Here is a 6,814-nt window from a genome sequence, read left to right as displayed (position 1 = left end):
CTGCAGGGGAGGAGGAGGCCGCACCTGGGCCGCCCGCGAGCGCTCGGCCTGCCCCTCCCCGGGGACGCGGCTCTGCCCCGAGGGCACCGCAGCCCAGCCCCGGGGATGAGGGCTGCTGGCAGAGCAGGGCCAAGGGGGCTTCCCCCGCTCGCACCCCATAGGGGACCGTGCAGGGTTTCTGCTCCTCTGTTGATACGCCTTTATTATGTCCTCGACTGGAGAGAAAAATAGAGGATGTCCAGGTGTCGGGTTTCGTATCCCTTGGTGAATACCCCGGGCCCCTGGAGGCTGGGGGGCACGGCCAGCTCCTGCAGGCGGGGGAGGCAAGCGCCCACCCGTGCCGGCGAGGGGGGCGAGCGGTGATCACCCACAGGCACCGCCGGCAGTGTCTGCAGCACCTTTTCACGTGGGGTGCACCGCCACGCTCAGGGGGTGCATGTGCACCCGCGTGCACCGCCCAACTACGCATCGCCAGTGTATCGCTTGCTACGACTTGATATCTGTTCATCAATTGATATCTATTGATACAAAACCCGGCACCTTTATGTCATAAACGCATCCAGTTTTGTATCAATAGAGGACAACCGGACTGTCCTCTGCGATGGCCACCCGACCCACGCCCCAGGGCTCAGTTGGCAGAAACAAGCCTGCGCTGAGGCAGCTCTGCCCGAGGGCAGGTTCATGCCTAGAGGACAAACAGCTCGGGACTGCTCAGCACGTGCCAGCAGGTTTGACAGAGAATCTAAGGACGGTCTCCATCCCCGGCTGGCCTCACTGATTTATCCTTTTTTTTGCAAAGGTTCCTGGATTTGAAGTTACTCTGGGCCTATTCTGAAGATACACTGAGCAGCTGGGGCTTGAGAAGTGGTCTAGAAATCTACTGAGAGAACAAAGACATTTAAACATTTGAAGCCTGTGTTGCACACCCTCTTGAAAACCTGTGGCAAGATCCTGGATGTGCTCTAGAGTTGAGCCAGGGCAGAATTTAGTCCTGTGTGCGCCCTAGGGTGGCCATCATAGAGGACAGTCCGGTTGTCCTCTGTGCTCTATTGATACAAAACCAGACACCTTTACAACCTGACAAAGGTGTCAGGTTTCGTATCAATAGAGGGCAGAGTAGCAGAAAACCGGAATGTCCTCTATGATAGCCACCCTGTGCCCTGAAGACACCCAGATACATCATCAGTATATAACAAACATCCTCAAACCTTTCTGTCCCTCAGAAACATAAAATTAAAGCAATGTGGTAATATAAGTCCAAAAGCCCCAAGAAAATTTGCCTGAGTGAGAAGTTACAAAATTGATACTATTCAACTGAACAGCAGGTAAACTAAAAAATTGTTATCCTAAGAGTTTTTTATACAATGCCAGAAACGTCTATTTCGTCAACCGTGATGACAAATAGCAAAGTTGAGTCATTTGACCTTTATTGGTAAAATATAAATCAGTAGGAAATGTGTGTGTGTATATATATATATATATATAATTTATACGGGTTATATAGTTATTCTATAACTTTAATTACTAAAACGGGTCAGCACCACCTCAAATGCTTGCTAAACTCTGTTATCTTTTCCTTTATAGGAATAACCTATTTAAAAATGCTCACCTTTATTTTTTTTTTAATTCCCCCACTCTTGTAATGAGCTATTCATTTTAGCCTCTTTCAAAATGGTCGCCTCCAGTTTTGCCTTAAATTTCCTGCAGTCTCAACATCCTACATTACAATGCTAGCCCTTCTGGTAACTATGATTTCATTAACTGTTTTTGCAAAGTACATAGCTTAATTAAAACACTATGAACCAGAAAGACAGACCTTAAAATATATCTGCAAAATATGCATGTGACATTATGCATGTAATCCTTCATCTATGTGTAAAGAAGGGAAAACAGCAATGTGTCAGTGGATACTGGAACATACAGGCTGCATCTACACAAGACGCTGACTGCACAGTAGCGCCCCAAAACATTAGTTGTGGCAAAATTTATTTTATGGAAGATGGAGAACTTTAGGGGCCCAGCCAGCAATTGTCTAATACCTTGGTGTAGGCTCTGCAGCATCTTAATTTGGTCTACAGGTACTATTAGCTATAACCAACAGTGAGATACATGCTGTGTAAACATTTGTTAAACGACACAAAATGAAGACTTCTTTATATGTACAGTGTAGTCTCCCTATGCAAAGGTCAAGCCTTGCAACATTTTACTATGTCCAAAAATCCTCTTATGTTGCTAAAAATGTTTGCATTTCTGTATTCTCTGGACACTAAACTTAGAAGGTTGATGGGACCCCATTTAGAACATGAACTATTGACCTAAGTTAAATCTTGATCAGTATAAAGTGGGCATTAATAGAAAGATAAACAACCAACATCGTAGAAAAACATTAATGCTCACAATTGTACTTGATTCTCCTAAAAAATGTCATTTCTAAGATAAATTATTGCACTTAAGATTTCTTGATCAAGACCCAATTGTACAAGTGCTGAACAAATATGCTGTACATTGGAGCACACTCACTATCCCAAAAGAATTTACATTCTAAGCAGTTTTAGGGCAAGTCAGACAGAAACTTAAGACTCAGTTATTCTATCAGCATTCTTGGGTCCACTTTTAGCTCTTTGGTCTAGCTTATTAGATTTGGCAAAATTAATATATCAAAAGGATATTGTTCCTTGGGAGGAACATACAAGGCAATAAACAGCTTTAACAGGAAATGAGACACTGAAATAAAGCTAAGATTCTTGATAGCTGTAAGTGGCATCTATTAGTAGAAGGTGTCACAACCCAAGGGTGTGATTTTGTTTGTGTGCGCTTCGGCACTGCTAAATTATTCCCCGCCACTCGGCGCTTTCTTTGCAGGGTGCATTTCTTAGTTGCAAAGAGAAATGCATGGTGCAAAGGAGTTCCCGCCACCCGCATGCAAATTTGTGTCCCACTATTGGCCAGTTCTAAATTATTCCCACGGGGCGGCTAGCGATTGGCTTGCTAGCCGTATAAGAGGCTTGAGTGGTTTCCGCCCAAGTTGGAGAACTCCGAGGAGAACCCTGCAAGGGAGGACTCCACAACCATCTGGAGGAAGAAGACTTCACATCTTGTGAAGCACTCTAAGCGCTGCGGAGCCTATTGAACCCAGCGTGTACCTTAAGAAGGCTACAGGGGTCTGATCAACCTCTGGCCTCTCCCTGTCGCCGAACGATCCCTCGATGAACCCCTTCCCTGCGCGCAAGTTCCACGGAGCCTAGCAAACTCCGTGTGAGTGTATCCAGAGCTTTTTCTCCGAGTTGTTTTCTTCGGTTGACACGACGGGCTCGCGTGTTTAGAGCCTTCAACCGGATTGGGCTAGAGGTTCGCGTGGAAGGAACTCTTGTCCGCCTCTCTTCTTTCCTGTCTGTAACTGCAACTCAAGCAAGTTTTCCTGCCTGCACCGCGACCATCTACGGTGTAAGTAAAATAATCTTTAATCAACCGCTAAGCGTCCGTGCCTAATTCTAGTCCACCGGCCTGCATTCCCTGACCCGCGTGCCAGGGCTGCTGGCCACAGCCCGCCGCGCGCCCCCGAGGGCCTTGGACCGCTCCCAGCCCGCACAGAAGGCAGGGTAGATTTGCACCTTATAGACTACCTAAATCAGAGATGTATACAGCATAAGCTTTTGTGAACCCAGGATCCCTTTATCAAATACTGTAATAGGACATGCACAGAGCAGTCTACATGAACATGATTCTTACAAATAACAGAAAATCTAAGTAAGACACAAGACAGAAATTTTTGTTGCCTTGCAAGATTCTGAAAGTTGTGCTGCTGCAACTTTTAATGGCCATTTTAAGAGCTGTGTTTAGATGAAAGCAAGTTCAGAGTAAGTAATTGTTCTGGGATGGGACTGAAATGTGAGTAACTAGAGAAGTGAAAAATGTTGTAAAGCAGGAGGCATCTGATTAAAAATTTTGCTCTCCACAGGCCAAAAGTTGCATGGACAATTATCATGAATACCCTCCACCTACTAAATGGCCTGTTGCATGTGCACCCAGCTGGAAACCTGATTGTCACACACCTGGTAAGCAATGCGTACATCTTTTGTTAAAATGCACTCACGGGTCTTCATACTATTACACATTTGTAAGATGTTACTTAACTTTTCTGAGCTGTCATGCTGTACATAAGAATCTTATTCATTGTCAAGATCTTCACCTGTCCATATGCTTATGAGCACAACTTCAAGCACATAATTCTTTTTTTTTTTAAATAACTTGCACGTATGCTTATATTGGAGCCACTCCACAGACATGAGGTAGAACCTTCTACTGTAACTTCTTTGAAATGAGTCTACTTGGAACAAATTTTGAAGGTGTAGCCTAGGAACAGCAGGGAAAAGTAAAATGGAAGAAGAAACAGTGTGAGAGGACTCTGCCAAAAAAAGGGAAGAGCAGAGAAATGGGATGAGAGGGTAGTGGATATCTTTTTAATCAACAATAAAATGAGGCTATAATTACATCTTAAAGTTTCGAGTGATCCCATTCTACTGAGCTTCACATTTGCACCTGATACTAGCAAACCCTTAATGGTATTATAATTGTTATCCCCATTTGCCTCTCGTTCTGTATTTTAATGGATGTTTTTTAGCACCTCTTGGCCATGCCATAGTATCATATTCTCCACTGAGGATGAATGAGATCTAAATGTTAATGTAAATATTTCTATCATCCTCAGGGTGCAACAAATAATACCCTTGATTGAAGAAAATATACAGCTTATCAATAGATGAGAGGGCCACTTACACAAAAAACAGAATGGTTTAGAAGTACAGATTTCTGTGTATTTTTTTAGTCAAGTAAGAAATCATTAAACATTTTAAGCAACTAAACTCTTTCTAATCCTACCAGACAATTCATAAACCTTTAATGGGCCAATGCTTGTAAAATCATTTTCTGCCTAAGTTTTTTGTGCAGTAATCTTTAAATTATGGGCCCATAACAGCAATAATGGAATGTGTAATAAAAGTAAGTCCTCAGAAAGTCTATTATTGTAATAAAAGATGTATCGAGTCACCTTTACATTCTGCATTAACCCTTTTTATGATAATTGTGCATCTCTTATTTTCATTTTAAAAATCTCCTGCCCTCTAAATGAAATTATAATAAAACACACAGAACTAAAATTAAAGCAGCATTTGTACATTCCTTTTTAGCAAAGTCCATCCACATCACTAAATTAATATTGAGACAAAATTCTGTGAATTGAAGCTTATCTAAACTTAATTTTGAATGGATGAATCTTAAAATATGGCCATATAAATGTGTGTATACAAAATACCTTGGCATGCAAAAGCCAGGTAATTAAATGTTCAAATGGGTATGGCCATGTCTACACAAGACACTACTGCACAGTCGTTACTGTGCATTTATTTAAACAAGTACTAAATAAATGCACAGTAACCTAAGTTATTGCACAGTAGTGGCAGTGAATGCTTTTTTTGGGACACTACCTCTCAGTAACCCAGGACCACTACGTAATAGCATCGCATCACGGCTTTTGCCATGCAACCCTACCGCACAGTAGTATCAGGCTACTGTGCAGTCAGCATCTTGTGTAGACGCAGCCTGTATGTTCCAGTATCCACTGACACATTGCTGTTTTCCTTTCTTTATACATAGATCAAGGATTACATACATAATGTCACATGCGTGTTTTGCAGATATATTTTAAGGTGTCTGTCTTTCTGGTTCACAGTGTTTTAAGCTATATACTCTGCAAAAACAGTTAATGAAATCATAGTTACCAGAAGAGTTGTCATTGTAAGGCAGAACGTTGAGACTGCAGGAAATTTAAGGCAAAACTGGGGGAAAATTTTGAAAGGGGCTAAAATGAATGACTCATTACAAGGGTGGGGGGCCTGAAAAAAATGCACCATTTTCTCTGGCACTAGCACCATCACAGAGAGAATTTCTGGCTATGTTGACTTGATCCTATTCCCACATTTCACTGGACCTGCCCGCTCTTTGAAAGATACCACAGATTTCTTAAAGAAACTAGGCTCTATCAACAAGCTTCCAGCAAACACCATATTAGCTACCGTGATGTCATATCTCTGTATATCAACATTCCCTGTGAGGTTGTTGTACCTGCTGTACCAGCCATAAATAACATTATCCCTGATGAGAAAACTGCTTCTGTTTCCACTACTCTCTCCTGCTTTGTCTTCACACACGACTGTTTCAGATATGGGGACTCCCTATATCTACAAATGAAAGACGCTGCCAAAGGCACACATATGGACTCCCAATATGCGAACATATTTATGACAGACCTTGACATCTGTTTCCTTCACAGCTGCCCTCTCATCCTTTTGGTATACCTCAGGTACAGCAATGACATCTTTATAATATAGACAGATGGAAGGAATCTCTAGAGAAAGTTCACCAGGAATACACCAACTTCCACCCGTCCATCAAACTAACTCTGGAATACTCCACCCACTAAATTCATTTCCTAGACATTACAGTGAAGGTTTGCAATGGCCACATCACCACTACATGGTATCAGAAACCAACCAACCGACCTCCACAGCTACCTTAATGACAGCAGGTCCATCCTCTACAGCCAAGCTCTACATCACAACTATATCTGCTCTCATCCCACTGACTGGGATGAAAACGTTAAGGATCTGGAGCAAGGATTACCAGTTACAACACAACCCCAAAACTGTAGCTATTCAAATCAACAAAGCCAGACTCAGACCTTGCTCCAACCTGCTATAATACCAACCCTAGGACAAGGAGAACAAAATCCCTCTGGTTTTCACCAAGAGCCTCCAGC

This window comes from Alligator sinensis, unplaced genomic scaffold, assembly GCF_000455745.1.
Source record: "Alligator sinensis unplaced genomic scaffold, ASM45574v1 scaffold170_1, whole genome shotgun sequence".
NCBI lineage: Eukaryota > Metazoa > Chordata > Crocodylia > Alligatoridae > Alligator > Alligator sinensis.
The sequence above is the reverse complement of the archived record's forward strand: the minus strand, read 5'-3'. Positions refer to the sequence as shown.